The 26,524-nt window shown below is 36.4% G+C and overlaps 1 protein-coding gene across 1 annotated transcript in view; it reads right to left on the reverse strand.

Annotated features, from left to right (window-relative positions):
- The window catches only part of LOC121242246, a 64,058-nt gene that overhangs the window by 11,229 nt on the left and 26,305 nt on the right, over window positions 1-26,524 (reverse strand). The window lies entirely within an intron of this gene.

Consider the following 26,524-nt stretch of genomic DNA (forward strand, 5'->3'; position numbering starts at 1 on the left):
CCTTTGCTAGATGAATTCTTTTGTTGCTCGGGGTGTTCTTTTATTGCTTGGGTGAATTCCTTTGTTGCTTAGCTCGGTCCTTTGTTGTTTGGTGAGCTTTTTGTTGCTTTAGCGAGCATTGTTTTTCAGTGTGGTCCTTTGTTGCTCAGGGCATTCCTTCATTGCATGAAATTTGTTGCTTGGGGCATTCCTTCAATTCTCCACATGGTCCTTTATTTGCTGAAGAGAGCATTGTTGTCAACAAGTTCCTTCGTTGCTCAAGCGTATTGGGTGCCCTTATGGCTCGTTCACTCTCCATTCGTGCATTCCTTTAAGATCCTTGTAGAAACCTAAGGAAATTTTTGTCATGTGTTCCTTTATGAGCCTTAAAGAAACCTGAGGAACTTTATGAGGAGAGCATTCAAACTTGTTGGTACAAGTGAAATGTAAATGGCTCTCTTTGGGCAAGCAAACTCAGGCAAGCTCCATTGTTTGTGTTACTTGTGCTTATTGTCTAGGATGGCTTTATTGCTCGTCCGAGACTCTTTATGTGCGATGAGGGTGAACTCTATTGGTTGCTTGAGCTTTATTGTGCCTGCGAGCTTATTGCCTATAGTGTGGGCTGGCGAAATGCTCGTCGTGCTTGTGCTCACCCATCAGGTTTTCTTCCCAGGTGAGCTACCTTTCTTGCTCGGTATGTTTCAAGCCTTGGTGGTCTAACTTCACAAAGATACATGGCTCAGGACTGGTTTTAGTGCTCGCCCCTTGTGCACCTTGAACGTATAGGGCTCAGTGCTTGCCAAACTAGACCTCTTTACATATTAAATCATAAAATGACGCATTTTGAGAAAATGATAAAGGACTTATCTTCTTAAATCTTGTTGGTGTAGTTTCCTTCTTGATCTGAAACTCTAGTCTTTCTCTCTCATTGTAACACTCCGTTCAATGCAATGTCTCCTTTGTGTTGAACCAGCCTTTGTTGGCTCATGCAATCTTTTGTTTGGAGAGTGATTTGTCGTTTCAACAGATGGCACCAAACTATTGATGCATTTTTTTTGTCGTGGCCGGAGCCCGACAATATGGTTGAAATGCCCACGATGATGGCTTGGGCATTGATACAGTTGTCTGATTCTCATCCATGAAATAAATAATAAATAAGGTATCTAAAATGTAAATAAAGAGAGACATAGAGATTTACTTGATTCAACATAAAAGCTTACATACATGGGTTGTTTGGGGCCGAAATGCACCATGTTTGATGATTGTACAATCTTACATGGGCTCTCATAACTCTCAATACAATGGAGAAAGTAAGGATATAGGGAGATTGAAGAAGGTGTTTTCTTTCTAGAGAGAGAGAGAGAGAGAGAGAGAGAGAGAGTCCCACGAGTTGTAGAGAGTCTTTCCTTGTAGAGTTGTTAGATTCCTTCACGTTTGTAGTGGTTCTCTCCTTTTATAGAAGTCTCATTTCTTCTTTGGAATAATTGAGTCTTACTTGCCTTACGTCACTTTCAGCTTTTTGTATGTTAGTCAACCTCTTTTGTATGAAATTGGTGAAGGCCCAAAGAGTGGTTTACTAAGGGCCCAAGCTTTTTGAGTATAAAGGCTTATGAGAGGCAATAAGACTTTAGGGCCCTAATGCATTAAGGATGTGGTGGGCTAGGTTAAGATGTTAAAAAGCTGTATGCCCAACTTGAGAGATATAAAGTTTTAAGTCTATCTTGGAGGACATTAGAAAATAGGCCAAATGAAAAGTACATAAAGCCATTGGGCCTAACATAGCAAGAGTGAAGGTATTAGGCCCAATTTATTAAGCATGGAGGATTAGAGAAGCAAGCCCATTGGTAATCTAAGCAAGCCCATTAGGACATTTATGGGCCAATCCTTGGAAGCCCTAAAACAAGCCTCATAGGAGTGCAAGACTTGGTAGGATAGCCTTGGCCCAAGCATGAGGATGGCATAAGGACTTTTGGGCCAAACATGGTATAGATTTGACCCAGGACCCAATTATGTCATGGTGGCCTTTCAAGTCCCATCTTAGTGGGTCTTAAGGTCTTTTTTAATCCCTCAAAATCTAGAAATAAGGCCACCATTCACTCAAGCCTAAAAGCCCTTGAACCATTAAGCCACACTTATGGCCCTTTTAAGCCCACAAGGCCCAAAGCCTTGTTTTTTTTTCTATTTAACTCTTCAATTTGAAAGCCCAATATACCATACCATGGGTTTTCTCATGTAATACCCGAGTCCTACTACGTAGATCCTTACGTTATTTTATTAATTCTTTAAGTTAAATATTTTGAGATAAAGATTTTTATTATTTTTAATTATTTTATTTTAAGATAAGTATGCTTTATTTTAAAATATGATTTATTAAAATAAATCAAGGGTATTATTTTTAAGACTTTGAAATATTTTCCCTTAAGCCTTTTAATTTTATTCATTTAAGAAATGACCTAATTATTCTCTACCATTAGATTGGTAGGTGAAAAGTATCCATGAGATGGATAGATCTTCACCATCCACTTGCTTCCTTGTGATGGAATAAGGGAACAAAGACTAAAATGCCATTTTCCCTCTTCCAAGCTTATGTTGTAAGCAACACAAAAGAAAAAACAAAAACAAAAACAAAAACTAATCCTAAGGCATTTCTTCTCCTACCTGTTGGCCTCTCACCCAAGAAAGAAAGAAACTTCATCTTTCTCTCCAAGGAAGCCATAGTCGACGCCACCTTCCTTTCTTCTTCTCCTCTCTTCTCATCTTCAAGAAACTAAGTTCTTCTCATCTTCTTCAAGCTTTGTGACTCCATGGAAAGGGAAGAAGAAAAACATTTTTTTCTCTCATCTTCTTCAAACCGTACGAGAACACTCCCTCCATAGCCATTTTCGGTTTTGCCTCAAAATTTGGAACCAAAGCTTGTTTTTATCTTCAAAAGGGTGAAAGCTTGAAGGTGATAAAATTTTGGTTCACTTCCTAGCATGATTCCATATGGGTTTCGATTTTCATCACTTACCTTACCTATGGTGTTTTGGTTTTGGGGTTTAACACAATGCCATCATCATCTACACTGCCATATCAACATTTGGTCTTCCACTTGTGTGTTGAAAGGGGCTGAGAGCTCAAGGTAAAAACTCTAATTTGACTCATTGATTTTAGTGTGATTTTGGAAGCTCACTAAGTTGTTTTAGCTTGTGTTTTGATGCGTTTAATTTCCTACGTTGAAAATAAATATGTATGCCATGTTTTTGGTCCAAACCAAATGGTATTATAGTTGTTTTGCTTTGTATTTTCCTATATTTCGAAAATGTCATGTTGTTATTAAACTTGGTTTAATCATAGGTGATGAATAAAGTAATTTTAAATTATATATATTGGTATCATGTGCTTTGTGTTGAGGTTTGGTGGGTAATTTGTTTTTAAAATGCTAAGAGGTTTGGTTAAAGGTTTTGCTTGATTCTATAATTTTATATTTTGGTATTAAGTGAGTAAAGCATAAGCTTGAGTGCTTAAAAGTTTTAAAGTTATTTAATGGGTAACATTGCTATACTTTATGCTACTCTAATTTTAATGGGATATGTTATCTAAACTAATTAAAATATTGCTTATGTGAATAGGTTATAGCTTAGTTAGTTAAATATAAGAGATTAATTATGCATGATATATTATGATATGTAAAGCTGTCTAAGTATTCCAAAGCCCATGTCATGTCATGTCTTGATGTAAAAATAGCCCATTTATGTTGTCCCTCGTTTAGTTAAATTCTACCTAACCCAAGAGTCAAAAATATTGATGAGCTAACTTTTTATAGTGAGGGACTACAAGTTGATTTAAAGGGCATGTTTCCTAAACTTGTTTAGCCTACTTGAAATGCCTAAATCTATTTTAAAGCTCATCGTTGAGAATTTCTAGATTTTATCTCCTAATGTTCAGAACCCAAAGTGAGCTTGAACCAAAGAGACCTTGCTTGAAGCTTATGAATTTCTAACTACTTTTCATGTAAGCCTTTTAAAGTAACATTTCCATGGACAGCTAGCATGTCTTAATATTTAAGTTATTTCTGTTGTAAGTTGAGGTGAGGAGTAGTCATTTGGGTTAATGCTAAGCATAAAAGGGACGTTAAATTTAATAATGTGACTTTCTCTTTTAAATGGAGGGCTAAAGAATATTGTATAAGTATTAACACACTTGTGCTATTTATTGGAATAGGACCTATATTGAAGTTGGAAGTATCAAGGAGCATATAGTTAAGTAGCTATGACCATGCTTCTCACACCAAGTTCTCTTTATGAAAGAATGTTCCTCTCTCTTATTGCAAATGTTCTTCTAAAGAAAAGAGTAAATGAATATAATATGCACGTCTTTTCTTGATAGCCCCTGTTAAGCATCCTATTGATTATAATAGTGTGTATGTGTATAAGGTAATGCATGCACGTTGGTCTTAAGTCATGAGATTTCCATACATGCTTTCTCAATAAACTTATTGATTATTCTTATATGTAGTATAGCATGAAAATGTATATTGTTCATAAAAATGCATGTGCATCGGAGTAAAAAAGATGATGAAAATGTTTTTTATTGCAAAGGAAAGGAAATGAATGTCTTATGCCTTATGTTTTAAGTGATGCTTTAAATGATACGAAGAAAACGTTTTAAAATGTCCATATGAATTGATGTTTTAAATGACATGAAGAAAGTGTTTCAAAATGTCCCAATGAACTGATGTTAAAATGTCCCTATGAACTGAATTTTTATGGATGCCATGAAAGATGATGTTTAAGCTTATGCTTTTAAATGATGTTCTTCCATGATGAACTATTAAATGAAAATGACTGAAAAGAAAGGATTGCAAGGACTAACATGAAAGAAAGAAAGAAATGACTGAATGAATGAATGTTTTATTGTATGAAAATACGTAATGGCCATATGAATGAAAAGGGTACCAAAGGAATGGACAGATTGCAATGCCGGGTAAGTTGTTCTGGTAGTGCTCCCAGTGCTGCCCCCTGACTAAAAGGGATTCCCAACCTGTGACCATGGGCGAAATCCAGGTCCAAAGGAAGACTGCTAACCCTAACACATGGGGCGTAATAGTGTGTACCGGCTAAAGAAAGTGAAACAAGAAAGCATGGTTATTTCTTAAAATGTTATACATGAAAGTAAGTTATTTCTTAAAATGTTTATGCATGAAAGTATGGCTTATCCCTTAAATTGTTTATGCATGAAAGTATTGTCATGATTAGCAAATGTTTATGTATGCATATTTTCAAAAGAAAAGATTATGTGGTTAATAAGATAACAGCATGGTGTATTGCTTACTAAGTATTCAACTCACTTTGTGTTTATGTTTTAAACATTCAGGTAATGACGAAAAGGCTGGGGAGCAAGGCACTACTATAGAGGGAGAGGCAGATGCTTAGGGTCTTCCCTAACTAGAACAATTATGTTTATGAATGATGGGTTATGTTTATGGTCGAACAATCTATTTGACCTTATATGGATGATGGGTTATGTTTATCTATAGATGTTTTTATGTTGGGATAGAGTCTCTTCCTAACTAGAACAGTTATGTTTTTAAAAACGTGTGATGGACTCTGAGAGTCTTTTTTGGATGAATGTTCGAATAGAATGTCTATCAGGTGTTCCCTTTATTAAATTAGAAATTTAGAGTACACGTGTGTCATGTTCATACTGATTGCATATTTTTAGAAAAGAAAAGAAAGAAAAAAAGAGGAAAGAATGAAAAGAAAAAGGACAGGTATGTACGTCGCGATCCCACCCTTCCCGGGGCGGGGTTGTGACACCTCAAGCCCATGTCATACCCTAAATACCCAAATTAAGTTTTGAAATTGGTTCAAACCATTAATTAACTTATCTATCATTAGTGATCTTTAAACCATATTTTAGAACTTAATTTTCTTCTTTAATCTTTTTTTAAACCTTTAATCTAAAATTTTCTCGTTTTATTATTCAATTACAACACTCTTAGATCATACTAAGACCCTACATAAACCTCAGCACATGTCATTAGAAGAAACGACATATCAAACCTCAAACTACACCAATTGGCACACATGTGTGCCCTTTGTGTGCATGGTCCTTTAACACCTCATATGATCCCTTATAACCCAGACCAAGCCTTGGATGAAATTAGGTTAAAAAACCAAACCAAATAGACAAAATCGATTGCACCTAGGAATCTAGTAGGATACAAACTTAATTGGTTGAGTTTCAACCACCCATCTGCCTTGGCTGAGCCACCATCACACCCCACCTCCATCATCACCCAATCCCCAAGATTCCCTCATGGTCATCATGAGCCTTTGACTGGGTTTTTCCAAAGAACACACCAAAACTGATTGAGCTGAGTTATTGCATATTTTATACATTTAGAATCAATATATTTTATTTATTTCATTACATTATTATTGGTTTTAGATGGAAAAATAGTTAAGATGAATAAATTTGAGTTGTGATTTAAATTGGTTAATAGCATGATTTATGCTTAATTTTATAACTTGTGATTTAATTAGACAATGTTCATTCACATGCACAACATATTTTTTTTTATATTCATTTCTTCTTTTTTATTTTATTTTATTTTATTTCTTTTTGAATTTTTATTTATTTTTATATAGGCAAATAAATGCATGAGAAAAGTCAAAGCTGCAAGGGTTTGAAAAGTATATTTGGATGGAAGCAAAGCTGCAAAACACAGAATAAAAGCAAAGAAAAAAATGAAAGAAAGAAAATGCACGCACCGAAAAAGGCAAGGGTTTTGAGTCTTTTGATTCTGGTTTTAAAGACGCAAAAGGACGAGGGACCAGGGGATAATATATATTTCCCTTGTTGTTTTCCTGGGACACACACAGAACATACTTTTTGGAAGCGTTGTTGTTGAAGAGCTCCTCTGGGATCCAACATTTGCCACTGCCTCCACTGCATCTCATCCCCATCTCCATTCATTTGGCTTGCTCTTTTCACTTTCTACTATGTATTTAATTTTAGTTTAAATTTTGTGATGTATGTTTGAGATATTTGACTTAGTCTTTTGGGCATTTTATTTGCTGTTTATTTACTTCGTATTATTTATTTTTCTCTCTTCTTCAAGCTTTCATTTAATAGTGATTACAATTGTTATGGATTGATTTTGAGAATTTGTGATTTGAATACAAGGATGAACTCTAGAATCTTGATTTTGGGGCATCTCAATTCTCAGTTCGTATTTTGTCAATTACTTTCTAATCTAGTTTAATTCTTAGCTTATTTTTATTAATCTCCTAATTCCATTGCATACTAGATTAATTAAAGCTTAATTAGGACTAAAATAATTTCAGTTTTGTTATTTAATTTTCAGATTAATTAAGATTGTTTAGTTTAGTTGATTCTTTGATTGTTAATTTCAATTTGTTAGTTTTTTACATTTCATTTCGACACTCAAAAATTCAAAAATATGAATCTAGTTCATGACTAGTGCCATTTTCATTCCCATTGTACTCTTCCATTCATTGTACATACCACTACTTTTATTTTCTCTTTGTGAATATTTTTATCATTTTAAACGAGTTTGATTTTAAGTAATTTTTCCTGAGGAGACGATCTAGGAATTTATTCATAATTATTACGTGACATCCTCCTGCACTTGGGACAGCATTTGTGCTACTCATTTTTTAGTGAGTCAAAAATCGAATGGCTTTTGTGCACCACTCCATTTCAACAATCACCCTCCATTGCATCATCTTCTTTGAGTTGCACCTTCATAATCACATGGCTACCAACCCTCCACCTTCCACCACTTGAAAAAGCCTTCAAGAAGTGACCTTACACCTGCACAAATCAACCTTGAAGAAGAGACAAAGAGATGAGTCAAGACAATGAACAAATCTGTCTAAGGAAAACCACCTTGAACCCGTTAGCCCCATGGTTTGTTTTTGTTGGTTTTCCTTCCATTTTTTCTGCACCACGACTTGACTAGCACCCATAGGAGCAATTTAGTACCTGACTTGATGAAGTCATGGTGACTTTTGGCCACTATTCCCCTTGCACAAGATGACACAAGCTGATGAAGGCAATCTGAAATTTCAGCACCTTACATCACCACCATTTGGCTGCCCATAAAAAGCCCCTTCACCCCTCATTTCCTCCACACCTCATCTCCAACTCCCCATTGAGCATAGAGAGCCATCTTCCCCCTTAGTTCTTGAGAAAAATAGAAAAGTGTATGTAGCTTGAGTGTTCTTGAAGTGCTTTGTTCTTGTGTTGGAAGCTTGAGTGGGCAAAATATTTGTGAGTTTCCTTTCCCTAGATCTTAGTTTGCATGTCAAGTCTTGTTTTCTAGTGGTAGAATAAATCTTGATTAAGTTTAGAAAATGTTACCATGCTTAATTCAAAATCGGGTTCATTAAGGATGGTTTAAATGTTTAAATTTTTCTAATTGGAAATTTTAGTTATGACATAACTTAGCATATTTTGATATGATTTATTAATGTCTTAGAATGATCATGGAAGGTTTGATTTTTTATTAGAAGCATACCATGATAGATTTTAATTCTATCTTGTTTTGATCATCAAAATATGCATGTGTTTTTAAGTAAGTTGTGATTAAGGTATGAAACTTGATTTCACCTAGGCTTGATAATTAAGCATTTAAAAATCTTATGATTGGGATAAAAATGAAAATACATATTTTGGGTGAATTTGGAAAGCATGACTTTGTGATTTACACTAGGAACATCAAGCTTAATTAATGAAGGATTGATTAAGGTTTTTAGCCATGATTAAGTGTTGGGATGAACTTGATTACCCAAGAGTTGGACTTTATCATATCATTAAGGACTAAAGTGATTGTTTGTGACTAAATAGAATTTCATATGTATGCATTCATAGAGATCAATAGTTGAAATCACACTTAGGCATCAACAAGAGTGCATGCCACGGGTTGTGTATGTTTAAGCTAGTCTCACTTTGAATTTTACAATTATAAGGGTATAGATGGTTTTAGAATATGAAAAATATAAGGTCCATGAAGTTTAGTGAAATTTGAGGTTTGTTTGCAAATAGTAAAAATTTAGGGCCTTAGTGGCAATTTTAAAAAGTTTAAGGGTATTTTTGCAAATACCCATTTTTTAACCCTTTGATTATGAACGTCTTCCTTAGTAGTACAAATCCTATCTTGGAACGAATTTTATTTCAGCTGCTACGATATTTCCAAACTCGGGAAGTTTATAAGTTAGTTTCTAATTTATTCTTGGATAATTTATTTATGATTCTTGTGTAAGCACCACATTCATATTAAATATCATTTTGACTTGAAACATCACATGATACATCATTGAGCATTTGATTACTTGTTTACATGACATGTGAAATTCTTACCATTTTTAGCACATTGCATATAAATGTCATTTTCACATGAAAGCTTGCCACATATACATATGTCATGAAATACATTTTTCAAGCATAGCATGAAAATAATTTTTGTCATGACCCCAAATGCTAGGATGGGGAATTATCCTAGTGGAACTCTTATGTCCACTTTGAAGTGTTTAAGAACGGAGTCGTAACCCTTGGGTTAACGAATAACAGTCAACGGGATTCGAATGAGTTCTTTTTAAAGAACGTCGAGGCGAAGTTAAATGTTATGATACCTAATGCTGGTGGGTGTATATGTTATGATATTATGATGATGTTATATTATATTACCAATGCATTGAGAACGATGTCTACAGACAAAGATGTAGTGTCGATATGAGTTGTGCTATAGTCACTGGCAGGTACTCACGGTGCATATGGGGAATCGTGTTGCTACCATATGTATGTTAATGATGGCTTTAATAACGATGAAATGTTATGATTTTTTTGAAAGCAATGAGGTATAAAATGTTCTCTTTCGGAATGTCATGTTTTTTAAATGAGAAAGTGAAAATGTTCTCAGAAAGAGAAAGTGCATCAAAGTTTTTTATTAAAATGTTGAAGAACCTGGATGGAAGACAAATACGGATTTCTTTTCTACATATCATTGCATGCATCTCATGTTTATCATTAATCATGCATATCTTATCTCTATACAAGTTGGTTGTTTAACTTACTGAAATTTTAAGTAAATCTCACCCTTGTAGACCCACTGTCATTCCCTCGGAATGATAGATGTTTTGTCAGGATTTGAAGAAGACAGGGTAGATGGCACGTTGGATCCGATTGATTAAGGAGGAGCCAAACCTCAAGAAGAGACTAGACTTGAGCCTTATGTTTATAGCCTTAGCCCTTCATGCTCTAGAATGCATGAAGCAATTGACTTAACTTTGGAGTCTTTTATGTTTAGCTTATGTTACCATTTGATTTTGAACCTATGATGGTCATTAATGCATTGGGATATTTTTAGTTATTCTGGCATAAATTATATTTTAACCCTTAAGCCGCTGCGAATATTGCATTCTACTAGTTGCATTTATAAGATGCATCGCATATTAACTATCATGTATGGGGGTATGTAACCTTGTGTTACACGTCCCGACACTCTAAGTCTTCGTTCCATCCCAAGCGGAGGTCAGGGGCGTCACACATCCTCTCCTCCTTAACAAAAAGTAAATAATTACCTAGTCATTGGGACCTAAATAAGTAGGAAACTATTCCATCATGAATTTTTCATTGTCCCATTGGACTGGTGGGCTTCCGAGCTTCTCCACAACACCTTTACCATGGGTATTGCTTTAGACCGTAACCTTTGTTCATTCCAGACAAAAATTTGCATCGGTGTTTCCTCTTAGGTAAGACTTGGTTGTAATTCAATCGCTGCCGATTTAATTTTTTGGGTTCTTGTTTCCCAAAACCTTTTCTCAAGGAAGAGATGTGAAATAAGTCATGCTCCTCTCCAAACTCAGCTGGTAGTGTAACTCTATAGGCCTCTAGGCCCACTTTCTCCACGACTTGGTATGCCCAACATACCTTGGGCTCAACTTTCCTTTCTTCTTGAATCATTTGAGACCCTTCAGGGGTTACACATATACACCTAATCAGCTTCCTTTAAGATCAAGTCCCTTCTTCTCGTGTCTGCATGACTCTTCTATCAACTTTGTGCCATCGCCATCTTTTCCCGTATGACCTTGACTTGATCCTTCATCTCTTGGATTTGCTCCGGCCCAATGAGCTTGCCCTCTTCAACTTCATCCTAGCATAAGAGTGATCTACACTTCCTTCCATACATAGCTTCATAAGACACCATTTGAATAGTTGCCTGATAGTTGTAATCGTAGGCAAATTCAATAAGGGCTATATGATTCTCCCAAGTACTCTTAAATTCCAAAGTACAAGCCCTTAACATGTCTTCCAGCGTTTGGATGGCCAGTTCTAATTGACCATTTGTTTGTGGGTGATAAGCACTTACTGAACCTTAATTTGGTGCTTATCGCCACTTGTAGACTCTTCTAGAAATGGAAAGTAAACCTTGGATCTCTATCAGACAATATAATCTTAGGCATTCTATGTAACTTAACTATTTTCTTAACATACAGTTGAGTTAACTTTCCTAAGGAATCAGTGGTAGTAATTAGATGAAAATGACCACTCGTGCTAATCTATCCATAGTCACCCACATTGAGACTTTCCACTCGGAGTCATTGGCAGACCAACTTCAAAATCCATGGCGTTGCCATCCTATTTCCACTATGGGATTGCTAAGGGCTACAAGTTCCTTACAGGTCTTCGATGTTCCACTTTTACGTGTCTACACGTGAAACATCTTTTGATAAATTGGGTGATGTCCCTCTTCATGCGTTCTAACCAAAAACTTTTCTTCAAATCTAGGTATATCTTCATGCGCCTTGGATGTATTGAGTACGGTCCCATAAGGGCTTCGCGAGTATCCTTTCCTTGATCTCCAAATTTGTCGAGATCACTATTTGACCCTTATACAGTAAGGTACCAATCCTACTAAGACTAAAATACACCCTTCGCCGAATGTCCATTAATTTTAGATCCTATCTTTCTTGCACCTTTAGCTTATCATAGTCTGTCGTCTTTACTTCCGATATAGAGATGAGAACTTCCTCTTATTGTGAACTTCCCAACAATAGCCTCCTTATTCCCCTAAGGAGAGAATCCACCTTCGAATATCCAACTATATGCTCCACCCGATCTTTCCAACTTAAAGCATCAGCGACCAAGTTGGCTTTCCTTGGGTGATACTTGATCTCGTACTAATAGTCACTTATGGTGGTTTCAATGAGATAAATTGGGCTTAACCGACTGGGTATCAATTGAGGTACGTTTGGGGTTCTAGTTAGTATTTGGTTCAAATCTAATTTTTTTTGGCCCAATACAATTACCAAGATGAAGAAGGATTAATGAGGGTGAATGAGTGAATAATCAAGTGATTAATATCATGTGGAAGTGATTAATCCAAGTGATTAAACACTTAATCAAAATTGGGCTACAAAGGGTTGAAAACATGGATTAGGGTTTCAACCAATAATGAGGGTTTTAGGATTTCACTTGTATTCCAAAAGTTTGGGGTTTCACTAGGGTTGAAGCCCTGCTTGGTTGATCAAAAAGTGTTTTGGTTGGTTGTAATAGTATTTGCATAGGTGGCAAGATCACATGGCATGATTTCCCACCATTCCATCACACTTAACTCTCCAAGTGACAAGTGTCCTAGTACTATTCCAATGAATGGCTAGGAATGTTCCAACTCTCCATTCAAGAAGCAATCCTAGTGTTTCTAAGTGGATTTAGACCTTCTACATAGCGATTTGACAATCGTTTAAACCGGGTGCCATGTGGTGCTATTCTGGGTGTTACTATTTATCCAAAAAATTGTGAAAGTTATTATTGAACCATAAAATCCTAAATAATCATATGAGTCTGGTATTGCAATTCATTTCACAAAATTCAACTCCTAAGTACATCAATTAAATCGAAAGGCACTCTAGGGTATTATTCACTCGGGAAACGGGAAACAGAAAAAGTAACATTGCACCTTAAAATCCTAAATAATCATACAAGACTAATGCTGCAATTCATTTATCAAGCTCATACTCCTAAGTGTTTCAAATAGATAAGAAAGAACCTCTGTCACCCTAGCAAGTTGCGACAACTTGAATTTTTTCCAAAATCCTCACTTGTTATTTTATTTATGTAATCTTAGCTTAGTTAGATTTTGGCCCAATATCTTAACAAGCCAAGGATATGTTAGGGTCATGAAGAAAAAAAAAACCGCTTGGATCTTGTAGCATAGGCGTTCAAGCCCAATAGAGGCCCAAAGGGGTAGGAAAACCCTAATTAGGGTTTAGGGCATGGGAGATGCCTACTTGGAAGGAGAAAAGCCTTTTCTGCTTTCCCTAGAAATCCCATCATTGGAACCTAGGGAAGATGCATTATTGGTTAGCACACAGTTTTCACTTGGCAAGCATGCATGATGGCTTCTAGAAGAAGCCAAAGAGATGGAAGAAGGTGAAGGGCTTGGCACACATAGGGCACACGCCCATCTCACCTACCCACATGCCACATAGCTCACATGCAAATTTACCTCTAGGATAAATTTAAATTGGACGTGAAAGTGGACGAAGGGAGAGAGAGGAAATAGGGTTTTGGAACCCAAAGAGCCACACACCCACCCATGTAATTCTGGTGAGCTCTTAGAAGATATGCAATGATGAGGAATGGGAAGAGGCGCATGGGGGATACCAAAAGTCTGAAGCACAAGTCTCAAAGAGACTTTAAGGTTTCGGCCCAGGGGTTACATGCCTAGCCATGAAAAGCCAACCACCACTTTTGCCATGTGTCACGCTTGCATGGAGTGTGGGAGTTTTTAGAGGAGTGCAATCATGAAGAAGGGGAAGAGAGGACCTAGGGAGTTCGCGCACATAACTTTTGAGAATTCTAGAAGAATCTTAGTGGGAGATGAAGACAAGAGAGGAAGAGAAAGGGTTGGGTAAGGAAAGATACACACACACATGCTAATGCCAAATGGCAAACATGCATATGCCTAGGGGAGCTTTTTGGGGCTGGCGTCTAAGAGGGTACCCAAGAGTCATTTTTGCCATTTCCATTTTCAGATCACTCTCCTTCACTCACTCACTCACTCACTCTCTTTCTCTCTCTCTCTCTCTCTCTCTCTCTCTCACGACCACCTTAGGGAAAGACCAACTCCCTCACTTTCTCACCTACCAAACACACTCACCTCATTTTCTCTCCAACCAAACACCCCTTACTCCCAAACCATTCCCTACCATCTAACCACATGAGTGGAAGGAGAAGCAAAGAGACCATGCAAGGAGGAAACTCGCATGCTTGCTTATCATTGGTGTTTCATTTCTTTGGATATTTGTAAGTTAGCTCTTAACCTACCTTTGGATAATGTTCGTACGTAATGTGTGAATTTTGCATGTTATCGAACAAATTGGATTATGGAATTGTTGAATGTCGATTGCTTTATATGTGGTTTTTCATGTCTTTGCCATGTTTGTATGTGTCGCTTATGGACATTTTGATATTCGGCCATATCTAGTTTGCCATGATCAAAATGTTGTTGCTTAAGATGCTATGCACCGATTGTTGTTTTATGGCGAGTGTATCGTTTGTTCTAATATTTTCAAGCTGTAAGTGTGATATGCTTAGATGTAAGTGTGTAACCCACGACCATGCATGATCAGGTCTCTCATAAAAGAAAAAGAGTTTTCAAAGTACATGTCACATGCATTTTGGGTTATGCATTGTTTTAAAAAGAAAATGTCATTTATGCTTTGTCATGACCCCAAATGCTAGGACAGGAGAATGTCCTAGTGAATCCCCTCTATCCACTCTGGAGTGCATAAATTGGAGTGGTAACCCCTAGGTCTACAAAGCATAGTCGATGGGCCTCGAAAGGGTCCTTTCTAATGGATTCTGGAGTGAGGTTACACCTAATACTAGTGGGTTCCATAAAATGGATGTGGTGAAGGTGAAATGTGAATTGTCGTATAATAAGAACTCTGACATTGTCACTATCGGTCAAGTGGGCCGGGAAGTGCTGGTGTAACTAGCATGGAGCCCACGGTGTGTGTGTGTGGGGGGGGGGGGGGGAGCAGTGAGGTGTCCACCGATATGTTACAAGGACTACATAACTATAAGTAATGTGTGAGATGAAAAGAAGAAAAGGATTTTTCTATAAAGAAAAAGTCAAACATGATTTTCTATCACCAGGTTTCACTGTCATGGGTTTTTTAAATGTACATGTCCATGTATACATTCTCATGGTTTGCCTTTATATGCTGATATTATCTGCTTGTATGTTATTTGTTAATCTACTGAGATTTCCCACAATCTCACTGTGGTAGTTTCCACTACCACTCCCCACCCGGAATGGTGGAAGTTGTAACAGGTTTAGGAGAAGACCATGGGCAAATGCAAGAGGGAGGATCCCTCAACATCTAAGGAGACTCCAAAGAGCCCTGAGCGCTCAACAAAGTCATCCCTAGAGGATAGGCTAGAGGCAGATGACACCGATTCATATGAGAAGTACTAAAATTGATTTGTAGAAAATCATCAACAAGGAGAAAGCAAAGTAGGCTCAAAGGAAAGCCTTGTAGAAGTTTGGAAAAAGAAAACCTTATGATAATGATGAAATGGAGGGATATGGTTTTGAAACCCTCTTGTATTTTGGGAGTTTTGATCACATATGTTATTTTGGGATTTTAGTTGTAAATGGTACCATGCTTTTAAAATTGCTCTATGCTTAGAAAAGAGTTTTTCCGCTAAGATTATTGCATATTGGTAGAAATATGTTATGTACATTGCATATTAACTGTCATATACAGGGGTATGTAGCCCTGAGTTACATATTCCGACACTTCAGTTACTGTCCAATCGCAAGCGAGGGCTGGAGGCGTCACATAGGTAAGAAACCGACCAAGCTGGTATACTAAAACTAAAGTGGTCGCTCGAGTCCTCAAATCTTTTTGGGCTTTCACCAAGTTTCTAAGGTCTAAAGAAATTCATCCACTGAATTCTGGAAGGCTGTTACATGAGCGAAAGCTACTTCCTTCCCCAGCATGTGTCCTTCATTTCTAGCACATTGTCATGGCTCCAGACCACGATGCTCATGCTCATCAATGGAGGCTGCTTCCACTAGCCTCTAGAACTCCTAGATTTATAGACAAGCCACTTGGGCACATGTTGGAGGCTTCATTCCATCTTGGAATCACTCAGCGTGCATCTTTTCCGTGGCAATGAGATGTGGGGCCAAGCTTCCCAATTCCGTGAATGTAGCGGCATGTTGCTTGACTGATATGCCACCCTAGAGCAAACTGGCAAATTCCCTTGAATTTTGCTGCTTTACAATGGTAGGTAAGAAATGGTCATCGAACTTCTTCTTAAACCTCTCCCAAGTAATAGCTTCCATGGATTCTAGATCCATGATCAGCATATGCCTCTTCATGTCCCACCAAACAACCTTTTCTCCTTGCAAAAAATAGCTCACGTATAGCACTTTTTGGTGCTCTATACATCCACTTATTTGAAAGGTCTCCTCAAGACCCTTAATCCACTTTCCTTTCCTTCATTGGCCCTTCATTCCCAAAAAATCTTGGATATCGGTAGGCTAAGAATCGTTCGTACATACAACCATAGTTATGAGCCATACTTCTTGTTGAAACAGTTCCTGCTGTCGTTGCAACATCTCTGCCAGATGATTGATTGCCTGAGCCATAGCATAGATCCCATCGTTATGAGGTTGACCCTCCTCATCCTCACCTCTAGGCCATTCATTTTGAGGAACTCTCGTCCACATGATAATGTATCTCATGCGAAATAAACCCATGCCTATCACTTTTGCTTGTTCCCAAAACTACACAGATTCAAACTTACTTGTTAACAAATTGAGCATATGACAATAAAGATGTAGGCCTACATACTAGATATCAAACCTTAAGATTTGGTAATGTATCTAGGCAACTTATGGATGTACCTTGCGCAATGAAAAAAATCTGATACCAAGTTGTGGCGCCCTCAGCCCTTCGTTGTGGTTGAGCAAGGCACCGTGGGCTGGAATGCATGCCAAAAAGGCTACATCCTTTATGAACGTGGGAGTCTATGTTTTTATATGCTAAGCACATGTGTGTATCATTGTCGTAGCGGAAAAGGTATAAGGAATTAAGTCAAAAACTAATAACAACAGTACCAGAGGTTTAAACATTACTTGCCCAACAAGAAACAATATCCATAAGTTGCTACCACATCATCATAAAAAAAAAAAAAAAAATATATATATATATATATATATATATATATATATATATATATAGCTTAAGCTCATTCGTCACCCAACTCAAATAATATTACATCATAGATTGTTCATCCCCTGGATACAATAAACATCCAAATTTACAAAAGATTCTAAATTTATTGGGGATAGGCCCCCATGGCTATTTCTTGGGCAGCACTAGTCCTTCCTTCTTGAAGTAACCCTCTCGATCTACATATATATGCATCAAAATCTACAGTTTTGAAACTAAGGGGTGAGACAGCAGTGGGACTACCACGGTGACATTTCAAAGAAACTACAATAAGTTAAAACCCATAACAGCATTAACAATGTATGATAATGGCGATGAATATGAATGCATAATCTTTATGTAAGTAAAAGTTGAAATCACATATATGATAAGTGTACTGAAGAACTAGTCCTCCGAGTAAAACCATAAAATCATGAATACCGTAAACCTTATCGAGCATTGAGTGCCGAAATCATCACATAACATACCATATAATTTTTTGGACACCCCATGATAACGACCCAAATATTGGAGACCCCATCAACTGGAAATGAGGTAGTGGTGATAGGAATGGTTATGCCCAAACAAGCGCAAGATCTGGCAAGGTACTTGACCAAAGGGAAGCTCCCCGATGAATGACTGGAGGCTAGGAAAAACCAAGTTCACTCACATAGAAGGGTTGCAATACAAGAGGTTTTTTGCCTTACTCTTGCAATGCATTTATGTAGAGGAAGCACAATACGTGATGGCGGAGATACATGAGAGGGTATGCAGAAATAATTCCGGTTATAGAGCCCTAACATAGAAAGTCCTGAGAGTGGGGTACTTCTAGCCCTACGCACTGTGGGATGTGGAAGGGCTTGTCAAAAAGTGTGTGAAGTGCCAAATACATGCTGTCGAGCCTCAAAACCCGCTTGAGGAGTTAACCATAATAGCAACACCATGGCCCTTCGTACAATGGAAATCGATGTTCGCACAAAACTATCTACAAATGCACAAAATCGTAACAAGTAGTAAAGTATTTTTAAAGAAAACGGATGTCTAACCCACATAAATTAATTATGCTATTGAGTACTAAAATTTTACTAAATTAATTACTATTTGGAAAACCGAATTTTAAAGAATAGATTATCTAAATTAAACTGAAGAAAAGAGCATTAAAATTTAGATTCTAAATATAATAAAAATAGATCTAGAGCGTTTGAATTCACCTAGAAAATTCTACACAATTTATTCTTTCTTGTTATAGAATCTCAGTTATCCCAAGTTGATGGTAAAAATCTCTTAACTATTCAATATTTTCTCTCGAACAATACCAAAAATATCTCCAACTAATAACTCTGTATCTCTATGTGAATTTAACTAACTGGAGACTCATTAAGTTCTTTGAATTTTTCTTGAAAATCTCACCAATTGCGGTAATGTATCTCTACTTTTGCTCAACTAATGATGTTTAATTCTAGAGTTTTAATCACAAATCACCTCTCAATCTCATTATGATTCAATAGATCGAACAATAATTAGCTAGAAAATTGCAAACATTAAGAATAAGGAATAAACACTCAATCATGAAAAGATTGAAAATAAAATAACTTAAAATATAAATTGTGTGTTTAATGCTAGACTACATCCAAGCTCTAGAAAATAAAATTTGTTCATAATGAAACTGAAAAGAATAAAACAAGTGTTCTTTGTTAGAGTCGGTTGATAAAGCATGCAGCTCTCACCTCTGCCTCCAGATCCACCTCTTTGAAAGAAACTTAAATGATAAACTCTGAACTATTGGAATCTAAAACTTAGACTCTCCTGCCCTCTATTCATCCCACAAAACAAGATTAAATAGATGTCAAAACTCAAATCTGAAAACAAGATAAATGCGGCTACAATCTTACATAAAGATTTAGAAAATAGTTTCTAAAGATAAGCGTTAACATAAAAGAAATTATCTCAAGAATAATGAAATTATCTAAAATAGAAGATTTAGTAATAAACGACTTGATTTATGGAGTTCGGGAGGATTTGGTGGTTAGTAGATTGATTGCAAAACTTGGAAGGGTCCTACCGAGTAGATGTCGTGTGCACTGAATATAATTAATCTCCTCGCTCAATGGCCAAGATGTAAGGTTCCTGACCGAGATGAACGACTTCTCTAGCCAACCTACCGAGCGGTAAAGCTGCTCGCCTTTACTAGTTGTTTGCCCAAGATGTCGTTTGGGTTGGTCTTTTAAGTTTGTCGTTTAGACTAGTCGCCCAATCTAACCGCCCGGAGCCTTGTTACCAAGTCTTCTTACCTGGGAGATAAAACATCTCACTTATCGCCTAACTCTTGTCGCCAATTCTGGTCGCCATTGGATCTCCTCGCCTAAACCTCCTCGGCTGTCTTCAAATCTCGTCGGTCTGGATCTGTAGTCTCTTCTTTTGTACCAAAATGCTATTCTTTTGCACTAATTCTTCTCATTCCTTCAAATCCAAGAAAAAAAAAGAAAAATATATAGAAATAAAATAAAATCAATAGAATTGAAGAAAAGCTAGCACTTTTCATAAATAAGAGTAATAAAAATCACATAAAAATACACTGATCAAATACCCCCAAACTTAAACTTTACTCGCCCTCGAGCAAAGAAGAAAAGAAAGACAATTAAAACAAGCATTGGTTTGATTCATAAAATTTATTACCTCAACGATTACCTAAAGTATATAATTCAAAGGGAATTATTCACAATCAATCAAGTCCTAAAAGTTAATTCAAAACTCAATTTCACCGCATTATCCATTCCACATTCATGCATACCCATCATTCTCACTTCATCATTAGCTTCCCGGATTGTTTTATGCAAGCAAGTAAATAAATAATGGATCTCTAAACACTCTATATACTTGCTTTTTAAATCACTATCCACTAATGTAGAATAGAAACTATCACCAGCGATCAGTAGGCCTTTATTAAGCTTGTAATGTAAGGCTAGGGTGAGGGCTACAAAGAAAATGTAGGATTCAAACAAATCAAGAGAACTTAAGTTTGAACACCATCAGACAAATAGAACATTCTCCCTTCTAACACAAACATCTCTTCTCAATCCTTATGAATCTCTCAACATACATCTCTTTATTGTACTTTCAAGTATCTCTCTCTTTACCCTTCTATTCGGCAGGTCAAACATTTTTTTTTTCTTGGAAGTATTCCATACATTTTCGACTGCCTTTGTAGATGACTCTCATCGGCCTTTTCTTGTTTGCCACACAGTAAACGAGTTGACTTTTCACACCTTCAAACTTATGATTTTGATAATATGGCTATAATTAACTTTACTTGTAGACTTCCTACCTATCTTGCCTTTCATGCTCATGAAAGTTTGTTACTTTGTGTAAACTTAATTATCTTAAAAGGTAAGAAAATTAGTGTTTAAGCTCAAATAGGGCAGGGAATATGAGGTTTACAATAAAGAAACATATAAGGTCAAAATATAAGTCAATAAAGCTCAAAAGGGTGGTTAGGGATAAAGATAATAAATGGGTAAGCTTGACAGGCTCAATCGGTCCAAAAAAAATGCCTTAATCATTTCCCCAGTAATCTTCTGTTTATGATTTCAGTTCGTGTGTAATCAAACAAGTTCTAGAGTAAGTTGAGACCATAAAAATTCATAAAATTCACATAAAATTTCTCTAGGTATGTAAAATGATTAATGATCATAAGAAGAATTCATTGAACATAGAAAATATCAAATTAAGTAAAATCAAGTAAAGAATTAACAACTAGACTTAAGAAATGAGAATTTTTCCTAAACATTATAATCAATTTCAATCATAGGCTTTTTATTCATCAACCCATACTGTTTTTATCATCATCATCATTATTATTATTATTATTATTATTTAGATAAATAAAATAATATCCTTTCCCTCCAAACTTAAATATCGCATTGTCCTCAATGGAAAAGAGGAAGAAAAACTAAAGTAGAGAATGAGAGAAGGTAAGAGATGCTCCCCTAATTTTTTTTTTTTTTTTTCTTGTGCTTCCAATTGAATATTTTCCTTGAAGGTGCAACCGTGTACCCCTCTCCCCAGCCTCTTCGTTCCTTAAATATGATGGAAGTGGTTTGAGTTCAAGTTTGGGTGGTTCCTCAAGTGGTAGCGCGGAAGGGAATTCCATAAATTTAAATATCTCAAAAGTGACTTACTCCTCGCTGACCCTCAAAATGAGTTTCCCTTGCTGGACATCAAGTAGGGTTCTCACCGTTGCAAGGCAAAGTTGGTCCAGTATCAAAGGAATCTCCTTGTCTTCCTCCATATCAAGTACAATGAAGTCGGCCGAAGATGAACTTATCAACTTTCACCAGTACGTCCTCAATGAGTCATCTCGGGTATTTAATAGATCTGTCCACCAACTGTAAAGAGATGGTGGTCGACTTTGCTTCTCCAAGACCTAGTTCCCTGAAAACAGAGAGAGGCATTAGATTAATACTTGCTCCTATGTCACATAAAGCTTTATCAAAATATGAATTTACTATAGTGCAAGGGATCATGAAACTCCCCAGATCTTTTAACTTAGGCGGCAACTTCTCTTATAAAATTGCACTACTCTCCTCGGTCAACATTACAGTCTCATGCTCTTCTAACTTCTACTTGTTTGATAATATATCCTTAAAAATTTTTGCATGTTTAGGTATTTACTCTAAAGGTTCAATGAGAGGAATATTAATATGCAGTTGCTTAAATATATTCAAAAATTTAGAGAACTAATTATCAATCTTATTTTTTCTTAATCTCTGCAGAAAATGAATTGGTGAATCATAAATTGAAGGAGAATAAGTTTCAGATATAAACTCCCTGGATTTCTTGGGTTTTGCAATCCCTTCATTCTCCTTAGTCTTCTTAGCTTTCTGGTCGGTCGCATCCCGCTCTGTTTCTTTCACCTCGCACTCGGTTTCTTTCTTCTCAGACTCCACATTTTTGGCAGCTTCTACATCTCGCTCGGTATTTACTGTCTATAGCTGGTCATATGTCAACCCACTTCTTAATATTATGGCTTTGACATGTTCCTTCAGATTGGTCACAATGTTGCTCGGTAAAGTCCCTGTTGTCTACTCGATAAGCATGTTTGAGAGCTGACCGATTTGTGCCTCAAGATTGCGAATTGAAACTGAGTTGTTTGGGATCACCATATCACTCTTTTGCATATGCTGCATAAACATATCCTCAAGTATTGGTTTCTTCTCTTGCTGTGGAAACTGTTGAGGTGGTCTAGCCTGCCCTTGATTATTGCTCCATGAAAAGTTAGGGTGATTTCTCCTTCATGATTGAACGTGTTTGGATAAGAATTATTCTGACGTTGGAAATTGGACAAATAATGGGCTTGTTCATAACTCGGTTGGGCAAAAAGATTCCCCACTTGGCAATCTACACTTGAATGACGTCTTGCGCAATGATCACTAACAACATTAGTTTGAATAGCATTAACGTTCATCTTACCTAGTTGTTGTGATAGATTCGCCAGTGCGCCGTCAATGTGGTAATAACATAGTCTCTTAACGCCTTGTGCTCTTGGTCGACCATATTAAATTTAGATGTGGTGGCCTCTTTCTTTTTCTCTTTATTAATTCGACGTAAGGTTCTTTCAATCTCGAGATCGAAAAGTATATGCTCTAATGATTTAGATCGGGGTATGCACTTCTAATTCTTGAAAAGAAAAACCAAATTGAGATCTAATTTAAACCAATTTCTTTTTTAAATAAAATAAAATCCAAAGTAGGAAAAATCTGGCTAGTATCAATATCAATAACAAATAACTAATCCCCGACAGTGGCGCCAAAAACTTGTTCACATAAAAATATCTACAAATGTACAGAATCGTAACAAATAGTATAAAGTGTTTTTAAAAGAAAACATATGTCGAACCCATAGAGATTAATTATGATTTTAAGTACTGAAATTTACTAAATTAATTACTACTTGGAAAACCGAATTTTAAAGAATTGATTATCTAACTTAAACGGAAGAAAAGAACATTAAAATTTAGATTCTAATGATAATAAGAATAGATCTAGAGCATTTGATTTCACCTAGTAAATTCAACACAATTTATTCTTCATTGTTATAAAATCCCAATTATCTAAAGTTGATGATAAATATCCCTTAAATATTCAATATTTCTATCGAACAATACCAAAAATATCTCCAACTAATAACTCCATATCTCTATGTGAATTAACTAATTAGAGACTCATTAAATTTTTTGGATTTTTCTTGAAAATCACACTAATCACCGTAAAGTATATCTATTTTTCCTCAACTATTGATACTTAATCTTGGAGCTTTAATCACAAATTACGGTCTCATTGCAATTCAACAGATCGAATAATAATTAGTTAGAAAATTGCAAGCATTAAGAACAAGGAAAAACACTCAATCATGGAAATATTGAAAATAAAATAACTTAAAATATAAATTGTATGTTCAATGCTAGACTACATCAAAGCTCTAGAAAATAAAATTAATTCATAATGAAACTGAAAAGAACAAACAAGTGTTCTTTGTTAGAGTCGGTTGATGAAGCATGCGACTCTCGCCTCTGCCTCCAGATCCGTCTCCTTGAAAGAAACTTAAATGATAAACTCTGAACTATTGAAATCTAAAACTCAAACTCTCCTCCCCTCTATTCATCCCACAAGACAGGATTAAATAGATGTCAAAAATTTAAAAACAAGATAAATACAGCTACAATCTAGCCTAAAGATCTGGAAAATAGTTTTTAAAGATAAATGTTAACATAAATAAATTATCCTAAGAATAACGAAATTATCTAAAATGGAAGATTCAATAATAAGCGGCTTGATTTATGGAGTTTGGGAGGATTTGGTGGTCAGCATATTGATTCTGGAACTCAGAAAGGTCCTATCGGGTAGATGTCGTGTGCGCTGAATATAACTGGTCTCCTCGCCCAATTGCCAAGATGTAAGGTTCCTGACCGAGATGAACGACTTCTCTCGCCAACCTACCGAGCGGTAAATCTACTCGCATTTACTAGTTGTTGCCCAAGACATCGTTTCGGTTGGCTTTTAAGTTGGTCGTTTAGACTAGTCATCCAATCTAACCACCCGAAGTCTTGTCACCAAGTCTTCTCACCTAGGAGGTAAAACATCTCGCTTATTGCCTAACTCTTGTCGCCAATTCTTGTTGCCATTAGGTCTCATCTCCTAAATCTCCTCTGCTCTTTTAAGATCTCGTGACCTCTCATTGGTCTGGATCTGTAGTTTATTCTTTTGTATCAAAATGCTCTCATTTCGCACTAAATTAAGAAATAAAGAAAAACATATAGAAATAAAATAAAGTCAATAGAATTGAAGAAAAACTAACATTTTTCATAAATAAAAGAGTAATAAAAATCACATAAAAATCACACTTATCAATTGACATAATGGGCCCCTTGCCATTAGGAAAAGGTGGAGTCAAATTCACAGTCCTTTGTGTGTCGGTCGACATAGCATGAGCCTAGGTATCAGACAACAGATGGAAATTTGACTACAACAAGAGTTTAATTCACAGTCCATTGTTCATTCACATCTAAAGCATGAAAGTGGGGATTGACGACACTGTCCTTTGTGAGATCTATGAAGTGACTGCATATTGGCGTTCCGCTTCCCATACATACTCCAGAAGTAGATTGCGGCACACCCCTATCATATTCATGAATTTCTGAGACTCGAATTGTTGCCTTTTCTTATGAATGTGCTACGCTTTTGGCCTATTGTAACGGCCGCTAAACTACAATGCTCATGCTCTACAATGGAGGCGATGTTCAAATTTCTTATCTCAACACAAGGTCAAATGTCCCAACTCTATGAATTTGGCATTGTATTGTTCGATCGTCATGCTGCCCTAAACTAAGTTGGTGAAATCTTTGGATTTCTATTATCTTATAATAGTGGAAAAGTATTGATCATCAAATTCCTTCTTGAAGCTGTCCCAGGATATTGCTTACATGGATCCCAATTCCATGATAAGTAGTTGTAGCACCCCACCATATCGTCGCTTCCTCTTTGAGCAAATAACTCACGCACAATACTCTTTGATTGACCCTTCATATAACCACACACCTCAAACGTCTTCCTAATATTTATCAAAGAAACCAGTGTAAAAATAAGCCAATAATCATTTAACATATATCCTCGTTGTTCCTCTCTTGAGTGAGTAACTTGTTTTAGCTGCATCTAACATTGAAAATATTCTTGTTGCTGTTGGAGCATCCAAAATATTGTTAATCGCCCGTGCTACCTCACTATCTCTAGCTCCATGAGGTTGATCTCCCTTACAATTGCCCATTGGTTGCACCATACTCGAATCCTGTGATGCAACCCCAAGTCTATTACTTCCTAGTCTACCTCTCATCTACTCACTGTAGATTAAAGCATATCATGCTAAAATTGAACCCTATGTTATTACAGATCCATCCTTATTTCTCTGGTATTGTCCCTATACGACATTGTGGATTTATCCAGAGTTGTATACGCTTTGATACCAAGCTCTGGCGCCTCGTTCCTCGGTAAAGAGCCTGGTGAGAATCCATGGTGCTCCATATGCCATCTGGTCGGCAACACCCTAGTGTTACTAACTGATCTAGGCACATAATAATGGATCGAATACGCAGTAAGTAGAATAAATCAAAGCTTAATAAGAAAAGGCTTAGTCATAGACTAATGCTAAATGTACTACAGGTCTGAACCAGTAAACCATTCATTAATAATAATAATATCGACAAGTTATTGTCACTTCCCAAATAATATTTTACAACATCAATTGTTCATCACTCCTGTCTAAGTAAAACATACTGAACATGACTTGTTGTTGGACTAAATAGTACAATTCCACAAGTACAAACAGCTAATAGCAAAGCCAAGCTTCCATCTCTAACACTCGAGTGACATCAGTCCTTCCTCTTCAACAACCTCCCATTCGACTACTTTTGCATCAAGGTATACGACTCTGGTGAATGAAATGATAGGTAGGCTAAATAGTTATGACAATACTAAAAATGAGAAACAATTCAAGTGAAGATGCATGCACTATTTCATGTAAAAAAGTTGTTGACCACATATATTTAAGTATGGCGAGGAACTGTTCTCTAAGTAGAAAAACATGTTTTCATAGTTATAGCGAGGAATTACCCTCTGAGTAAAACACAAATATATAAGCATAGCTAAGAATCATCCTTTGAGAAAATCTTAAGTATATGTTATTATCACTAATGTAAGGAACCGCCTCACGTGTAAGGGGACAAACCATTCTTGGAGTTGAGTAGGTGGCAAAAA

The sequence above is a fragment of the Juglans microcarpa x Juglans regia genome, chromosome 8D, assembly GCF_004785595.1.
Source record: "Juglans microcarpa x Juglans regia isolate MS1-56 chromosome 8D, Jm3101_v1.0, whole genome shotgun sequence".
NCBI lineage: Eukaryota > Viridiplantae > Streptophyta > Magnoliopsida > Fagales > Juglandaceae > Juglans > Juglans microcarpa x Juglans regia.